This window comes from Callorhinus ursinus, unplaced genomic scaffold (assembly GCF_003265705.2).
Source record: "Callorhinus ursinus isolate GAN/ISIS: 27379988/994484 unplaced genomic scaffold, GSC_fseal_2.0 scaffold26, whole genome shotgun sequence".
NCBI classification, from domain to species: Eukaryota; Metazoa; Chordata; class Mammalia; order Carnivora; family Otariidae; genus Callorhinus; species Callorhinus ursinus.
In genome coordinates this window covers 7,889,290-7,908,498 of record NW_027397088.1, presented here as the reverse complement: position 1 = coordinate 7,908,498, position 19,209 = coordinate 7,889,290, and the positions used below count along the sequence as shown (strand labels likewise).

At 48.5% G+C, this 19,209-nt stretch overlaps 1 protein-coding gene across 10 annotated transcripts in view; it reads right to left on the bottom strand.

The window, feature by feature from the left end:
- RREB1 (ras responsive element binding protein 1) overlaps nucleotides 1-19,209 on the bottom strand; it is a 176,070-nt gene that overhangs the window by 116,043 nt on the left and 40,818 nt on the right. For 5 of the 10 annotated variants that reach the window (XR_012373820.1, XM_025891255.2, XM_025891260.2 and 2 more), the window contains exon 1: nucleotides 13,473-13,606. The exons of 1 other annotated variant lie outside the window; for it this stretch is intronic. The gene's annotated coding sequence lies outside the window, so the exon portion shown is untranslated. Of the gene's footprint in view, nucleotides 1-11,994; nucleotides 12,238-12,790; nucleotides 13,055-13,468; nucleotides 13,607-13,764; nucleotides 13,784-19,209 lie in introns of those variants that run through there. 4 more of the 10 variants (XM_073877553.1, XM_025891257.2, XM_025891256.2 and 1 more) reach the window with 4 other exon arrangements.

Below are 19,209 nucleotides of genomic sequence, written 5' to 3'. Positions count from 1 at the left end.
TATGAATGACCACATCCCAGTTCCTGCTGTCTACGGGTGCACTGAGCTTTATGCAGCTTTCTGGAGAGACCCGCGCTATTAGCAGACCCCCCAGGGATGGCCAGCTATCGGAGCACTTCCAAACTTCCAGGGACTATCAAGATGACAATGACCTAAAGCTGCCAGGCCGCTCTGATCACATTCTCCAAGTATAATGATTCGACCACACTCCCTCCCCCAGACATATACACCGCCCCCCCTCCCCCGCTTTTTCTTGAGGATACCACAGCATGGATCGTGAACGCACACCCTCTACTCTCTGGTGGACTGATAAAGAGCAAGCTTCAACCCACACGCCATGATCATCACCCACGTCAACATCAAGCACCACTCAGAAAAGGAAACAAGAACAACAATGAAAATGAGAAAAGGTGTAACCACCTGGGTTCTCGGTGCTTAGGGTGCTTACTGCCATGAAGCGACCACGTGCGCCTGGGACTCACCCACCTCCAAGGCAGAGCGACCACTTCCGTGCAGCACCTATTCCAACGCCAATTGGAAGAATTCCAATTCTTCCCAAGACAACAATGGCCCTGCCTTCACAACGAACGGGCATGTCACAGATGGCCTGGAGAACATCCCGCGGCCTGGCCTTCCTTCTAGTGGTGTGCAACTCTCTGAAGAAAGCTCATTAAAATGCCAAAGCATGTATTTCTTTATTAACTTGTTTCACTAACCTCTTCGGGAGCTTTACATAAAATATATGAAACTTTCATCCACTTAATCTTAACACAGCAGATGGTCTAATATAGCCAGAAGGTGGCCACACAGGGGACATTCCAACACCCCAACACCTAGGGAACCTAACACCACCGAGCCCTTCAACGAGGGGCAGCCAGATGCAAATACACAACTGTTTGAAGAAAAATAAATTGCCCAAGAGATAGTGTGCGTGGTCACCACTGTCTGCAGTTACGGAAGGGTTATCCAAAAGTGAGATTATGTGTGTCTGTCACCAGATATCGGCCACTGGATATACTACTGACAGCTATTTTGGATATCCATCACAAGGCCACTATCTAGTAAGCTGTATTTGCAACAAATTTCTTGTGAGACCCCCCAAATCCACACCTCACCGTGAGGCTTTAAGACTGAGTTGTATGCATAGTACCTGAAGATTCCAAATTTCAAAAAACCTTGCTTACACCCAGCTTTTAAAGTTTTCAGCATCTCCTGACCAACCTATGTCAATTAGAAAGAAGTGGGACAGGGCAAGGTCTTTGTGGAGTTTTCTTTCTCTTTTTTTTTTTTTTTAAACCCTAACTGCTTCATCTTATCAAATACAGGGCTGGGATAAAGTGTGGTGTCTGTTCTAATGGGACTGATGGTCGCAGTGATGCTGAAACACCCAAGCTCCTGAGCAAGAGGTGGAAAATCATGTTGATCCCAACGTGGGCAAACAACAGCACTATCGGGGACCCCATGGGATGTTAGGGTTACCTTGGTCAGGATCAATACCATAAAAGAGAAGCATCTTTGGGACACACCAGGGCTCACCTGAGGCTCTGATCAGTCATTTGTATAACGTCAGAGAAAGCATTACCCCAATTTGGGACCACTGCTAATGCTTTCTTGTGAGATCACCTTCAGGGATGGGGTCCCAGCTCACACACAAGGGGATGGCTGTGCAGGCAGGTGAGGCATATAGCGCCCCCCTCAGGAAGCAGGACTTTCCAGCGCAGGAGAAAGTTAAGTGAGGATGGCACTCAGGGACGCAACTCTGAGGGTCAGATCATAAGAGGCAGCATGCCTGCACTCCAGCTTCTAGTTTTTACCAACTCAGTGGAAAACACGTCACTTTCTATCTTGTTCCACAAAGATTTGTTTGTGTTGAGAAAAAAAAAAAGTTAATTAACGCAGTAAAAACCCAAAGTCTGCCTGGCGGGGGGAGGAGGGGTGCCGTTGTCAGAGGTGTTCAAACACAGGCTAGACAATCGCTCAGTGGGGACAAGCTCCATTCCTTGTGGCAGGGATTAAATTCTTTCCTTTGACACCCACAGATCTAGTGTAAAGCCCAGTGCACAGTAGATACAACAGCAAGTTTTGTTTACTAAGAGAACTTTGTTTTCACAGATTACCGGTCCAGCAAAATGCTGATGGGAGTTCTGAGACACGCAGGGTGTCAGGTGACCCCTGAGAAAAGAAGAAATACGTTGGAAAATCCGGTCGTGAAGGAGTCCTGACACTCCTAAGTCAAAGGCTCAGGCAGTTTTGAGAGTCCTACCTTGGTTCGCACCCAAAGCCTCCTCCCCCGAGGCCCATGCTCACAAGTCAAACACATCAAGCATCACTAAAACAAGCAGAAACTTAAATGCTCTCAAGATTTCGTTGTAGATCTCATCTGAAAAGCATTCAGAAGCTCGGGCCATCTACAAGAAAATCTGCCATCTCCTTTTGGTATCAGGAAATTAAAAGGAAAGAAGAGGAGGGGAGGAGGAAGCTAGTCGTCTGTTTCCTTTTCTCACTTTTTTTTTTTTTTAATATAGTTGTACTTTTCATGCTTTTTGCCAGGCCAGGCGTGTATGTTTTACCAATGAAAACAGTACAAGTAAAGATGCTGAAAGTATTAAAGACCGTAAAAATCCCTCTTTAAGGAACAGGGGACATACCATGTTTACAAACCTTGCTTTATCCAGCATGCTAATCTCAGAGAAAGGCACCCCCACTCGCCCACTACAAAAGCCAGAGACCTGGAAGCCATCTCTCCCTCTCCCTCACCATGCTACCCCACCCGGAAGGAGCCAATCCTTCCGGCCACTTAGATCTCTATCAAAGCCTTCCAGGCTCCCCACCTCTACGCCCACCATATCCAAGCTACCGCTGGTTTTCAAAATTTTGAAAAACTAGGCTTCTACGGGATCTTGCAAACGGAAGGCAAAATAGCAGTTTCCTTGTCGTCTATTCTCCACTCTGAGCAGGAATAATCTTTGAAAATGCAAATCTCATCGTGCCATTCCTTGGCCTAACACCCTTTAAGTTCCTAAGACAAATTCCAAATACCTGTGGGCTGCAAACAGTGTGCTGAAGCCCCCTACCTACCTCACTAGGTTGTCATTCATTTCTTCTGTGTCTTTTTTTCCCTACACACACACACACACACACACACACACACACACTGCGTGTCTCTCGATTCAGTGGGCACACACCCCCTTCCCCTCCAACCTCAGGACCTTTATATAAGCTGTTCTCCAACACACTTTCCTTCTCTCCACCATTCTTCATATATGACCTCCATGGGATGCCTTCCTTGACCTGCCTCCCAGTATCCTCTATCCTGCCCCCCCAACACACAGAGGCTAAACTTTGTATGTTCCTGTTCTACACTCCACTGTTAGCACTTGGCACAGAAGTACATGACTTAGTGGTTGAATGCGTGTTTTCCAACCTCCATGAAGCTAGCAACTGTCTCTTTCTCCTACTAGCATTCTTGGTGTTTACTGCAGCTTTCACATAGCATATATTCAAATACTAAATAAAAATCATATAAAGATCTGTAAATGTTAAAAAAAATTTAACACTATGAGGTTGGCAAATGTGGGGGTGAAAAACTGTTTTCTGAAAGCAGATGGGGTCTGATACTGACTCCAACATGATATTTTAGGAAAAGGGGCTTGTGAAGCTTTACTGAGTTCTTGAACAACAAATAGGTCTCAGAAACCTTATTGTCATGATTTAAATACAAATTAAGTTTAGAGATGTACAAGGTAAGCCTCTTTTAAATTATACTCAGTTTAAAATTTTAAGAAGAACAGTTTAATCCAATACAGGATTAACTAACCAAGTCATGGGAAACCTGTTTGAGATGTCCACTGAATAGTTTTATATAATTATCCCTCAAAACAACAATTAAAAGCCCTAAAGTGGAAGAGAAATGACTTTTAAGAAATCTGTTTTCCACAGCAGAAAGGAAAATATACAAGCCTCCTCAGAAATACAACAGAGTTAGACTATTAGATCTGAGTGTATCTGCTAGATCTGAGCCTAAACTCTAGTTATCAGGTAAGCACAACAGGACTATTTAAAGGTAGGAATATATTTTTAATCAGCTAGGATTTCATCTTGTAAAGGATACCAAGACCTTCCACTATGCAGTTCTAAGAAATTTTTTTAGGTACAAAAGGGTCCATAAGCAAAACCTTTCTGTGACCCTATCTTTCTGGTATCTCCCCTATTTCTGAAGCTATACATACCTCTTTTAAAAGAAACTTAAACAATTTGAGATGATTTTGTGTATGCAGAGTGGGTTTTTTTTTTTAATAATAAAGGAAGCTCCCCTAAAACAGTGGGAGTGTCTTACCTCCCCTAAAACAGTGAAATGATCCTCTCTGTAAGTATGATCTATAATCAACTTCTATCAAGTATAGATATTGCACACACGCACACACAAATAAGACAAAATCTATGCTCTGTAGGTTTCTGGTTTGGTATTTTGTTTTAAATCCAAGGAGTAACGGAAAAAAGAAAAGTTAAATTATACACAGACCAACACTCCTATTAACTCATACCACTAATGAAACAAAAATCTAACTAAGCAGAGAAAATGGGCCCACACGTTGGAGCTCTGAAATGATTTTGGTCTTTGATCTGTGTGCCCATCTCTCCTATTTAATATAAACTTCAAACCGAAAGCCATGAAAAGTGGTTATAATTAGTAAGGGCCCTAGTGAGACAGCTTTTAGTGCAATCAGGCATTAACAAAGATTTTTTTTCTCTTTAATTTCGAGTAAATTAAGCTGAGCAAAGTTTTATTTTAAAATTTCTGTAATTCAAAATTCTTTTCCACCAGCGTGCAGTTAACACCAAGTCTCTGTGTGATGGGTGTGCTAAAAACTCAAGTTTACTCTTGTCTCCTTCTCTCAATCTGTACTGATTATTTAGGACTTAGCTACCAAATTATATGTGCTCTTCCTCCAAAAACAGGCTATACTTCTCCAAAAATTCTTGCTTTTGTATTAGAAAATGGATCCAATTGACCTACTATGCAATTCTTGAGCTAGGTACAGAAGGCGGAAAAATAAGAGTCAAAGTCCCTCCCTGCTCCTGAGGTGGGGAAAACATGTCAACAGGTAAATTACGACAGACTGGACAGATGGGGGTAAGAGTTACTCTGGATGGAGAAGCAGGTCCTCCCTGCAAGAGGTGGCTTTCTGAGAGTGGTCTCAAAAGAAGATCTAAGACACACTGTTTGCTAGAAGTGAATGGGAAAGCCCAAGTGAACACAAGTGAACACAGAGACGGTCAGAAACCATTTAGTGCGTCAGTGACGCAGAGAAGTGGCAGGAGCTGAAACTAGTAAGACAGTCTGGAAGCTGATGATGAAGGTCCTCCGGTGCCAAGTTGAGGAGTTTGGATTTCTTCCTGTAGACAACAGGGAGCCAAGAGATGTTTTTCAGCAGGCAAACACCATGCACAGCTTGAATTTCTGAGCAGAGTGGAGGATGAGCTGGAGCAGGGAAGCATGGGTGGTGGGAAGCTAACTGAGGAGGTGTTTGCGACATGATGAGGACCTGAGGTCAGGGGTCTTACGGAGCCGATACCAGAGTCCCACTGGAGAGAAGTTTCCAGGAGGGTCTGTTCACTGAACTTCAGGACTGAGACAGATACGAGGAAGGACGGCAAAGCGCTTCCTGGCCGGAAGACTGGGTGGACGGTGCATTTCAGACCACCTTCTAGAAGGGAGGGAGGGGACTTTTATTTCTACAAGTTACCTCTGGGGCACCTGCAGGAGAGCTGGGTGACAAAAGGTCCGGGCTTGGGAAAAGCTATAAATGGAGAGAGAGAGGGCAGGGAGCTGCCGGGTTATGGGCTAGAGGAGAGGGCAGAAAACCACTAGAATCCACGGCTCCTGTTACTCGGGACAGGATGGCCAAGGTGGCTTCAGAGCAGGTCCCTGTGCAAAAGCAGCACAAACAGATGTGCACAGATGCTTACTGTCTCCCACGGGTTTAGGATGTAAAAAAAAAAAAAAAAAAAAAGCTACCTTCAAGAGCCACGTGTTTATCTAAGGTCAATGGGAGCCCAGGCCATTTTAGGGGCAGTCAGCCCTTCCCTTTCTGGAATTCACCCTCCCTCTCTTCCTGCCTCCTTCTCAGCTCCTCACCCCCTGCCCCCGTGACATAGGCCTTAAGGGGGTGGAGGGGGGAGGACAGGCGACACAGAACAAGGGTAAGGTAAGTGGCCCCTGTGACTTCAAGATCACTCCTCCTGTCACTATCCTAGACCTTTCTGGGCCTGAGGAAATTCAGTTTCAAGTTCATACACCACATTCTGTTTCTTTAAATCAAACACCTTTTCACATATGTGACATCCAGGAGTCCTGAGAACATGAAAGTAACCACTGTGTCTTCCCCCACGTTCCCTCCCCATCCCTGTCAGCCACCCCTCAAGAGGAGATGTATGGACAGAAGACCGGTTCCCAAACGCTGCCCTGTAAAAAGGGTGGATAGTTATGTAAGAATTTTGCAAAAACTTGACAAAACAAAACAAAGGGAGACTTCTTTTGCACTTACAAGTGCAAAAACATGGACTGTCAAGGGAGTAAAGGCTAATTCAAACACTTGGGGTTGGGGGGGGGAGAGATACACTCCACATAACTTAAAACACGAGGGAGAACTGGCAGATGACAGCACCAGAGCGAGTTTCCCAATAACTGAAGAAGTGACTCGGAACAGCTTCCTGGTGCCAACGAATCTGGTTTGTTTTAGGAGCAGATGAGTTCTAGAACTTTTATTTACTATGGGGTTTTTAAATATATTTAACGCCACTTAATGTTTGCCCCAACCCTGAATTTTCTGTGAAACCCTGAATGTGCCAACCATGGTATCTTACAGGCACATAATGGGAGATCACTTGTTTTATGAAATTTCAGATCTACAAAGAGATCATGTGCAATCCACAGAGTACACCCAGGCTACTTGCACACAGGACACGGGCCACGACTACCGTACCTTTAAAGCAGGCTTTGTCAACCTCCACCTACTAACATTCTGGACTGGGTAATTCTTTGTTGTGAGGCCAGCTGGTGCATTGTGGGATGGGTAGCAGCATCCCAGGCCTCTACCCACTGGAGGCCGGTAGCACCCCCCCCCACCCCTTAGCAGGGCAATCAAAAATGTCTCCAGACATTGCCAAATGCCCCTGGGGGCAAACCGCCAACTCTGACAATCATGCTTTAAAGGGGGAGTCCAAAGCTTACGAGGACATGCCTTGTCCTTAAAATCCACCCCGAAGTGAACTTCATTAAGAAAAATTGACTCGTTCCGTTTGTCTCTCGGCACCCAAAGCAAAGAAAGTGCTGCATTTCCTCAAGTGGAACATAAACCCCTAGGCGAATTTTGCCTCAAGTCCTGGAGTTGTGCACAGTTCTGGAAAGGAAATCCAGAGTGGATACCCACAAAGCTTCCTGAGCTCAAAATACACCACTTTCTTCCATATATAGATTTTGAGTTTCTGGAACATTTATTATCCTTACAACAATTCCAGGAGGTAGAAAACCTACTGAAAAAAAAAATGTATAATCACATTCATCAACAGAGATGTGCCAAAGGCTAAAAAGTTGCTTTTTAATTGCCTTGCATCTTCAAATTCAACACAGAATTATTGTGAAAAGGATCTGGTCTCATTTAAAACACAGAGACAGGCACATATTTAATGCTCAGTGTTCTGAGGCTAAGAGGACTTTAAAAAGCAGGTGTCGTATGGAGCTAGGCTGGGATTAGGCTTATTACCAGCCAGAGTGGAAATTGGCACAGCTGTAAAATGGGTTCATATACCCGCCTAACCTTCACTGTTTCTCTTGCTCTGAGGGTAAAATCCGAATCTCTGTTCAAGGCCTTCACAAAAGCAGGATGAAGACTGTCAAAGGTACACTCTCATCAAAGCTGAAATTTTAAGTCATTAGGCCACTAAGCCTTAACATTCTTTGGACCATCCGACCCCACTGGCCTCTGAAAAAGGGGGGGGAAAAGAGATACTAAGCAAGCCAGGGGAAAAACAAATAGAGCCATTTAAAAGCTTTATCTAATTACCCCCACTGAGACTTTTTCTTGCTGCAGTCTGGCCGGCTGACAAAGAAATGGGGGTGGGGGGGTTGTTCCCTGGGCGGTCTCTACCTTATCAGGACCACCCGCCCTCAGGGAGTCTGAAAGGCTTCAGGTGAATCCTGCAAGGGCAGGCAGCACCCAGTCTCCCCAGTCTTGGGGGGACTTTACAGAGGCTTTCAAATTCTCTTAGCATTACTTGCTTGAATCACACTGAGCAAACATCTCCACCCTCTCCCACTTCTGTCTGAAGCACCTATTCAACAGGCCACCACCTTCACTGATGGGCCGATGGGCTCACCTGTACCCTGGAGTACCATCAGAAACAAGATGCACCAGGAACTGGAAGGAACAGCTCCTTGAGCCCTCCTCCCAGGCTTCCCTTGGTCTCCACCAACCCACAGGGAGCAGTCTCTGGCTCTACTCCACATTGGCTTCCCTTCAAGTGAATGGAGAACACCCCAAAGGTGACCAGAGACCCCGAAACCGGCACAGTCGGCGACACTGTCCCACAGGGCAGCCCACGTAAAAAGTCTGTCTCCCTGACCCCCCCCCCCAACCTTCCTTGTTCTGCTACCTCAGTCGTGGTGAAAACACAGCAGATGGTTTTCCTCTTTATTCTGCCTTCTATGGGAGTGGGGAAATTAAAAATAAGTGATGCATTTCAGAAAGCACATCGTGTGCCTCCCTCTGTGTTTCATATGGTACACCTTTTACCTCTGATTTATGGGGAGGCCCCCCAGGGCGTGGAAATCACAATCTGACCCCTGCTTTTTGAAGAGGGCCCTGCCTCTTTCTACTCAAAATCACTAAGTCTGAGAGAGAAAGCGAGAATGAGAACTCATGCACCCTGCCCCCTCCCAAAGAACCCACCCAGTTTCTTAATTATATTTGGATATAAAAAATGTTACTCAACTTCGCTTGTTCAGTAGGTCAGATGTACAGAAGCAACTCTGAGACGGGGAAACCTCTGAGCAGGCTTGCCTTTCAAGCAAGAGATGATGCTTCCCAACCATGGCTTTAGTTAAGACTGCAACCATTTTATCTCACTGTACAGCTTCAATATCCTTACAACACCTACTCACAGCAGAAATGTTATGTAAATCACACTTTTTATTTTTATTTATTTTTTTTACATTTGGTCACTCTTCCAAAGATACTCCAAATCTAATACAATTATTTTCGAGAAGGTATGAAAAACTGGGCTGAGTAAAACTAAGATGGGGAGGTGTAGTCCTATCAAAGCCTAATCTAATCTCAGGCAAGGGGAAGACGACAATTGTCCTGTTATCAGGAGGGACTATACTGCATACTTTCTATTGATACTATATTACATTTCTATCTTTTGAATGCAAATCTGTTTAATAAAGAGTAAAGGAAGACATCACTTTGTGGATGAGCTAGATTTTCCAAAACAAACGAAACAATCCGCTATGAATAAACGAACTAAGGTGATGTTGCGCACGTATATCCTCAGGAAAGGGAGGTTTAACCTGAACACATGGGTATCAGACAAGAAGTCCGCCCAGAGGAGCTGCCATCTGACACCAGAGTTGGTCAGAGAGCATGAACTTCAATTAAAAGACACTTACAAAAGAGAGAGAGATTATTTAAATACGATAACAAAAACAAAACAAACTTAACAGCCTACCTTCCTAGGTCAGAGGACATGGAGGATTCAGAAATTAATTAAATCTAGTAAATAATGTAAAACAGGGAAGGACTCCCTTTCAAAAATGCTTTGGTTAATTTTAGCATCCTTCTGTTTAGCTGCTTAGCAACCCTTATCCTATGACCTTTTAAGCACCACCTACTTTTCAGAAGGATAATGAATAGAAACATCAAAAGGATTCACTTCTGTTTCTAGTGAGCACATTTAACCAATTTTTGTAGAAGTTGTATTATATTAATTATAATTCATATTAATTTTTTAACATCATTAACCAGGAATTTTCCTTTGCTGAAGGTAATAAATGATGTTAACAACTGAGCATAAAGACAGAAAGCAAAGATTCCCAAACTGACCTTAGGAAGTGGATCAACACAGCACTTTAAAATTGAAGAGTAAAAATGCAAGCCACATCATGGCAACTAGCTGTTGCCTGACAAGACAGCAGATAAACCAATAAACTACTCGATCAGATGCCCACTAACAGGGTAGGTTTGTTTTCCTTCTTCAACATTCTATACCTGTGTTGGATGCAAATAAGATCTCAGGAGTCTGCCCGAAGATATCTAAAATAAAAGACCCTTCAATCAAAAGGTCACTTGTTGGATGATGTAAATAGTTAGGAAGGGATGCACCACCTGTGCTAGCTGAGTCAGACCCATCTTCCCCATCACAGAACAAACACTTGTCTGCCATAAGGGCTGAGGCTCTGAATTTCTGATGAGAAACTTTAGTCATCTAGAAAACCCCAGAGAATGATGTGCCATGTACAGTAAGCATCAGCAGCATGTACCATATAACCAGTGAATCCTTTAAAAACAAAACATCGCAAAATGCAACCTGCTTAGCAGTATTTTTAAAAATGATAAAACAGTGCAAGTTCATTAACAACCTAAAATGGAGCACAAGCTAAACAAATAACCAAATCAAAGGGCTCTCCCTTTCTTTTGTAAAAGTGGGGGTGGGTGGGAGAGAAGGTGTTTTTTCACACATTTAAAACCTGATAAAAGACATTCAAATGTTTAATTCATCAGTGTAACCAAAGCTCAAAACACATCAAAGCAGGATCCATCAGCGGGTACCCAGAAAGGTCCCTCCAAAATGCAGAGGTAAAACACAAACAAACAAACAAACAAACAACAACAACAAAAACCCCTAACATTAGTGGCTCACTGTTCCATAAATTTTTGGGAAGACTAATTTCGAACCCATTTCTTCAAAAGTTCTGTGTGACTCTTGAAGGAAGCACAGAACTAAATGTTTAAGAAAAGGGGAAAAAAAAAAGTTTCTGCCAGGACTCCAGCCTCTAACTTAGACTTCCGGGTTACACTAGGTCTTAGAACCATACCTGCCTACCCGAAAAAGCACCAGGTCTAGAGGATGCTTTTAAGGGCTATGGGGAGGAGAAGAAGAAGAAAAACAACCCTAAAACTAACAAAAACCATTCTTTGCTCTGCAGTTCCCTTTTCTCCACCTTCCACTAAAACTAAACTTATTTCAGAACACACTCATGCGCATGCACAGACCACTTCATGTCTAAAAGAAAAAAAGATCTCAAAAATATGGGATGCACATTAGCAACTCAGCCTTTGCAGAAATCATCTCAAGTCTCCTCTTCGAGACCGAAATACCTCGCTATTTCCAGCATCCCTATCCAACAGACAAACTTTATTTCCATTGACTTTTTAAAAGGCTAGGCTTAAATCTTAACTCTAAAACAAGCACGAGGCTTAATTTTTCTACTGATGAAAACCCTCAGACAGGTTTCTCAGCGTACCAAAAAAAGTTCTATTTTTTATTCACCCTTCTATCTCTCGGCACCACCACCACCACCATCCCCCAAAAAAAGAAGAAGAAAAAACTCCAAAGTGCCCCGAATGTGTGCTGCTGCTGGCTCTGAAGCCGTGTAGAATTTCGTAATGGAATGTGAACTGCTCGTCCGGATCTGGGCTCACGTTCTATCTTCTAACCAGTAAGGAGCGAGGGAGGGCAAATCTGCTGAGCAAGGAGAAATACTTTCCTCCTCTTTTATAACCCATCACGGATGCACCGCGGACGCTGGACTCGAGCTGCACGCGGCGCCTGTCAACCAGCCCGCCCGCTGGCCGGTCCCCGCGACCCCCGGGTCCTCGTGCCTCCTGCGCCCCTCCTCTGCCCGGGGCCACCCCCGCCCCCCGTCCCCCCCCCGCCCGAAAAAGAAAGTGGCCCCGCAGAGAAGTGGGCTCCGCCACCGCGTCCCGCACTCACGCGCCTGGCCCGGCCCCGCGAGCGGCCGGGGAGCGAGTCACCACATCCTCGACGCGACCCTCGGCCCCTTCCAGAAAACACGCCGCTTCCCAGGGAGGGGGCCGGCGACGGGAAGGACCTCCCCTGCTCCTTAGCAACCATTAAGGTCGCAGTTTCCTAAGAGACCGCGAGTGGGGAGGGGGCGCCGGGGGCCGGGCCCAAGGCCGGGTGGGGGGGGCGCACTGGGTCCCCTGTCCCTCGACGCCGGCCCTCCCCCCCCCACCTCCGCCCCGGCTCCGCGCTGCGGGCCGGGATGGGAGGAGGAAGGGAAGCCCCAGAACTCGGGAAAAATTGGTCCAGCGGGCGGCGGACAAAAGTTTCCGAGCGCGCTCCACAGCTGGGCGGCGAAGCGGGCCCGGCGGCCGGCCCCGCCTCGGATGCTCCCGGCCTCCTTCCTGTGCTCGTGACGGCGCCGGGTGCCGAGGTTCCCCCCCCCCCCCCGCGATGCAGGCTCCGCTCCACACCGCTGGCTCCCACGAAAACACGTACACCGCCAACCGAAGGGCAAGGGAACAATACGCGCGGACACGGCTCCGGCCCCCTCCTCCCCCGGTCACCCGGGGGCGGTGGTCGGCGTGACCCCTAGCCTGGAGCCGGGAACGGGGGAGGGCGCAGCGTTGCCCGCGGCCCCCTCCCGGCCGGCGCCGTCCGCCGGGGAGGATCAAAGTCCGCGGAGCAGGGCGCGGCGGATGCTCCCACCGCGCAGCCCCGAGCGGGCACCCCCGAGCGAGCACCCCAGGCGGGCACCCCCGGATACCTTGCGGCGGCGGGCGGGCGCCGTCATCTCCGCGCTTCTCGGCCCGAGAAGGACTCGAAAGTATGTAGGAGAAAAGTTTCCCCTCCCACATGGGGGGGAGGATGTCGGGGGAGAGAGGGCGGAAGATGGAGAGCAGCGCTGGGAAGATGTTTCTGGCCCGCGGTGCGCGCACCATCCGAGTCCCGGCGGTGCTGGTTAAAAATAAATTCCGCGGCGGGCGCTGCGGCGCGGGTCGGGCCGGATTCCTGCGCTCGGACGGCTAATATGGATGCGCATCAGGTCCTGGCGGCGGGGCGCTGCGGCGGCCGCGGCGGCTCGCGCTGGGAGCTGGTTGGCAGAGCCGGCAGCTCGGGAAGGGGAAAAGGAGCGGAGGAAGGGGAGGAGGAGGAGGAGGAGGAGGGGGAGGAGGGGAGGAGGAGGAGGAGCGGCCCGGCGCGCAGCCCGAGGGGAGAGGGCTGCCCAGCTCATCCCCGGCCGGCCCCACCGCCCCGAGCGCACGTAGCGCGGCGTGGGGCGCTCGGGTCCTCGGCTCCGGGAAACGCCGAGTTTAAAAAGTACAACGCGCTCTGCACACTTCACCCTCCCCATCCCCAAAAGTTCTTTAAAAGGTCGCTCCCGCTCAGCCCTAGACATCTCGCTGCCACCCGAGTACCGGGAGCCAGAACCCCGGGCGCGTACTTACGGCCCGGCAGGGCTCTTGGCTCCCAGGCATGATGCAGTGGGCACCGGTGGGCTTCAGGGAGAGAAAGAGGAGAGATGCAAACTTGTTCCGGAAAAGGAATCAAAATGGCGTTTCTGGATGTGCAAAGTTCATCAACTCCGCAGTCACTTCCCCTCCTCCTCTTCTCCCACAGGGAGGGAGGTGGGCGAGGAGCTGGCGACCCCGGCACCCCAGCCGTCGTCCCGGCCCCCGCCTCGGCCCCCCGCCCCGCTTCCTCGTCCGCACGCTCGGAGACTCGCTCTCCCCCTCTCACCCTGATAAGTAGACACATCACGTGTTGCTCCTGCGAGTCTCCTGGGGACGTGTTACTGAGCGGCGGCGGCGGCGGCGGCTCGGGCTGGGGGGTGGGGGGGCCCGCGGTACCCGCGGGTCCCCACCGCCGCCCCCGCCCCGATTTTAGCGGGGCGACCGCAGTGTCCATCCCGGGATGGATGGAGGTGGAGGCCCCCACCCCACCCCCACCGCAGCCCCAGGTTTGCCCCCACGCCCTCCGCAGGCGCCCCGGGCCAGGGGAGGGCCAGGCCGCCCCAGGGGAAGGGTCTCGGCCGCCGCAGCTGAGCGCGATCGCGATCAGCCCAGCGCTCGCCGGCCGGCCACCCTCTTGGACCACCGCGCCCCCTCCCCTCCAGCCCCTCACTTGCGGGCAACTCCCCGCCCCCGGCTTTCCATCACTTCACTCCAGGGTTTGTTTCACTATTTTAACGGAGGAGACTGCGAGGCAGCGGTGCCCGGGAGGCGCGAGAGGGGCGCCCCGGAGGCTGGGGGGTGGGGGTGGGGGCGTGGGGGTCGGGTTCCCTGGCCCGGCACCGCCCCGCCCGGTCTCGGAGGCAAACGGGAGGGTGAGCCCCACCCGCGCCGTTCCCTCTCCACGCGGTCCTCGCTCTGCATCCAGGTGGGGCGAGTAGATGATGGGGCAGGAGATTAAGGAACCAGCGCTTCACCCCGCCCCCAACTTAGGGCTGTTTCTCTCCCAGGGCCCGGTCCTTCTAGCTCTGGGGCTGCCGCCCGGGAGGGAGCGTGTTCTCCGTCCAACAAATTCAAAGCTCACTCGCCTTTTGTCACCTTCCCTTCCCCACACTCCACACCTGATGCTTAAGCGGGCGTTGCTTCGCCCCCAAGGGGCTGAGGATGGCACAGGCTCCTACCGCCCCTGTGTCCCCACCCCGCGACGGCACTGCTGATGCTGTGTCATCCACGTCGCCCTCCGAGGCACCAGGGAAGCCACACGCAATATCTCTTTCTTTCAGAGGGCTCCTGTTTGAACTCTGAAACGCAGGGGCCCTCCTTGGAGCTGCCTGTTCTCCATCCCCAAGGCGGCTGCCACCAGCTTCGGCGTGGCTTAGGCGGCCCAAGTTATCACGGAGCCCCAGAGAAACCAGGCCCGGACTGCTCTTCCTCCAACAAGCAGCTGACATGTTTCCCACTGTTAATACTTTTCCTTCGGGGTTCGGCGAGGGGCCTTTGGAAACATCTTTAGACAGATAGGGGATGATTGTGGTTTTGGGAAATAAACACCACCCTACTCCCCCAGTTTCTGAGGATAAATGTGCCTCTTAAATAGTTGTAGAGAATACTGCGGTAGAATTAAGCGTTGGAGAGGAGTTAGTAAGATGATGTTATAGGTACAGAAAGCTAGCTACTCTCTACTATGACCTTTGACCCTGGCTCTACCACAGCAGCTTTGCCCTACAAAGTTGTAAGTGCAATCACGGTCCTCTAATTTGTGGCCTTCCACAAGGGACCTTCCACAGGACCAGTGGCACTCTGGTTTTCAGGGCTACAGATAGGAAGAAGTGTCTATGTAGGTATGGATGAAATGAATGGATTCTGGCCAAGATAGAACTTTATAGAACCAAGCAAAAGCAGTTGGACCATTACCTCTGATGGGAGATAAGTAACCTAAACCACTGCCCAAGAGGGAACCGATTCAGCTGCTTGTTTCTCTGCCGTCCAGAATCACCAACATTAAGTTTTCAGAACCTGTTAGGTTTCCCAGGGTTGACTGTTTACTGAGGAAAACTAGTCAGAGAAACTTCAGCACTTGAATTTTCCTACGCCTCCCCGCCACTCCCACCCCATGTCCCCAAGTGTGTTATCAAGTGCTTTTGTGAAGGCAGGCCTGCCCAAGGAGGGAATGGGCAGGTCTCTAAGCAGGAGTAATAGTTCACATGCTCACCACAGAATTGGTGGCTGGAGCTTCTGAGCTGTAACACGGTCCGGGCAGAAGGCAAAAGAAGGGCCAGGTAGGGAATGCTAGTTTATTTAATTGCCTTGCCTTGAGATTCAAGAATTATCAGCCATTCCTGGTCTCCCTGGCAAGTGGTAGGTTTAGAATAGGAACAACATCAGAGTTGGAATTTTGCTTGTAATTTTAGCTTATTCTGTAAAATTCATTGAAACTTGCAAAGCTACATGAATTTTTATGACCACCTTTATAATGTCATCCAGATAATACTGGCAACTAAAAAGAGAGAAAACCGTTTAGAAGTAACTTTTAAAAAACTGAATTCTAGGGGTGCCTGGCTGGCTGGCTCAGTCAGTAGAGCATGTGACTCTTGATCTCAGGGTCATGAGTTCAAGCTGCACATCGGGCATGGAGTCCTACTTTAAAAAATAAATACATAAATAAATAAAAATTGAATTCTAATGGTACAGGGCTCTGTGTTCATCTTTTTTTAGCTAATTAGTAAGCTTGGGAGTCAAATGAGTTGTTCAAAGTTCTGTTTGTTCATACTCAATATAAATATCATTTATCTGACAAACATTTATTGGACATCTAATAGGTTAAAAGAGTCATGCAATCCAAACCAGAGAGAAATGCCTCTGCACACCCACTCAGGATGGCTAGAATCAAAAAGACAAATACTAACAAGTATTGACAAGGATGTGGAGAAATTGAAACCCTCATACATTGCCAGTGGGAATGTAAAATAGTGCAGCCACTTTTAAAAACAGTTTGGCAGTTCCTGAGAATGCTAAACATAGCGTTGCCATATGATCCAGCCATTCCACTTCTAGGTACATACACAAGAAATGAAAACATATGTCCACACAAGAACTTGTACACAAATATTCAAAGTGGAAACAACCCGAATAACCATCAGTTGATGAGTTACTAAACAAAATGCGGTATATCCATACACGGAGTATTAGTCAAAAGGAATGAAGCAGTGACACATGCTACATATCATCAATGTTGAAAACATACTAAAGAAGCCAGACCCAAAAGGACAAATATTGGGCGCCTGGGTAGCTCAGTTGGTTAAGCGTCTGCCTTCGGCTCAGGTCATGATCCTGGAGTCCCGGGATCGAGTCCCACATCGGGCTCCCTGCTGAGCAGGGAGCCTGCTTCTCCCTCTGACCCTCTTCCCTCTCGTGCCCTCTACCTCTCATTCTCTCTCTCTCAAATAAATAAATAAAATCTTAAAAAAAAGGACAAATATTATAGGATTCTGTTTATATGAAATATCCAGAAGAGGCCAATCTATAGAAATAGAAAAGTAGATTAATGGTTTGCCTAGGGTTGACAATTTAGGGAGATACAGGGATTGACTTCTAATGTGTATGGAGTTTCTTTCTGGGGTAATGAAAATATTCTAAAATTGATAGTGGTGATGGTTGCACACTCTGAATATACTAAAAACACTGAATTGTACACTTCAAATGGGTGATTTGTATGGTAGGTAAGTTATAGTTCAATCAAGCTGATATGTATATACATCAAGAAATTGTGCTAGGTTCTCTAGCAGAGAAGTGATACAAAAATGGATAATTTATATCCATGCCTTAAAAGAATTTATAGTCTAATATCTGCATCCACATGAAGTAATCATGAAATGCAGACCAACGTATTAAAAACCATTAAATCGGCTGCAAGATTCAGGGGTTCAGAGAAAAGAGATCACTTCTAATAAGAGCCATCAAGAAAAGCTCCATGGGAAAGAAAGCCAATGGAGCTGAGCCATGGAGAACAGCTAGAAATTTTGTAGATGGAGACTGGGATTAGAATCAGCAGATGCAAAGGCATGATTGTAGCAAGTCATGGGTCCTGTTCACAGATCAGGATGGAATCTAGTATGGCCGGATTATGACATATACAGGAATATGCAGGTGACACGACCAAAAGGTAAACAAGTTGAGGCTCTACCACAAAGAATTCTGAATACCATCCATGGAAAACCTCAGGTATGAGGGCCTGAACTAGGGGAGCGGTGGAGAGACTGGAGGACAGAAGATCAGGAACCACTTCAGAGGGAGACCAGAAGAGCACCTGGTGGACCAGGGATGGGGGTGTAAAGGAGTGAGGGCCCAGAGGATGCCCGGCGCTTAGCCAGGGTGGATGCGGGAATGAATGACAGAATGAGAGGCAGAGGTAGAAGCCCATTTGAGGTGGAAGATGACTGAGTAGGTGATACTGAGCTTGAGGTGGAAATAAATGGAAAACGCTGTGCTGCTATGCCAGGGGAGAGAATCAAGAAGAAAAAGGATTGGAGAAGGCTGCTGGATGAGGTGACTTTCGTGGAATCTCACAAGATGTGTAAGGTGTCCCCCAGGCAGAGATGAGGGGGCAGGGTACTCCAGGCACAGGGAGCAGTGAGTAGTAAGCACAAGGGCACAGAGGCGGAAAACAAGGTCAGTTTCCTGAACTGCAAATACCTCACTCTGTGGCTGGAGCAGAGGGAGGAGGGGAGGCAGCAAGAGATGGAGCTGGAGAAACAGCCAGTGGGCCAGACCGCTCAGAGCTCTGTGCACCTCCCAGCTGACTTGGACTTTATCCAATGGTGAGGGCCTGAAAGGCTTAAGGAGGAAGGTAGACCAAGCCTCCCTCGTGGGACTGTGGAGAAGGGTCTGGAAGATTCGAGACAGGAAGGCTAGTTAGGGATTAACAGAAGAACCCGTCTAAGAAATAATGAGGACCTAGGAAGCCCTGGCTGGAGAGGTAGGGAAGAACGGATCTCCTGGAAATATAATTAGGATGTAGAATCCATAGAACTTGACCAATTCGACAGGAGAGAAAGGAAAACAATCCCTCTGGAGCCCTGACCCAAGGGTGTGGCACCAAATGAAGGGAAACCACCACGGCAGCCTAGGGTTAGAGCAAAAACAGGGGGGCAGGTGGAGGGACTAGGCCAGGTGGGAGACGTTACAGAGATGGAATCCACTGGGCTTGGGCCCGACTGGGTGTGGTGTGAGGAGAAGAAGGGAGAATTAAAGAAGGCTGCTTCCCTGGGCTCAGGTTTGGTCCCGGGATGGGTAGTGGGTCCATCCACCAGTAGGGTGAGTGTTGAGGAGAGGCGGGTGGTATGTGGGAAATGCGAGGAGGCTGGAGCCAGGGCGAAGGCCCGGAGGGACATCTCAGGGACAGAGACGATGGGCAGGAAGAGCTAGAAGCTGAACCCAGGGGAATGCCTGCAGTTAACTGGGTGACCAGGGAGTGACCAGCACTCTTTTTCCCCTGAAGGAGCAAAACAGCCAAGGAAGTGGGTGGAGGCTGTCAAGGAAAAAGATGGTCGACGGTGTTCAAATGCAGAGAAATCAAGGCAAAGGGCCCTCAAAGGAGTGAGGTCTCTGAAGGTGAGTTGACTAGAGAGTGGGAGGCAGGGCCAGCACACAAGGGTTCCAGAGCCCCTGGAAGAGGAAGTGAAAGCCCGGCTCAGTTGAGAAGTTAGGTGATGAACGGAAGGGAGAGAAAAGAGCC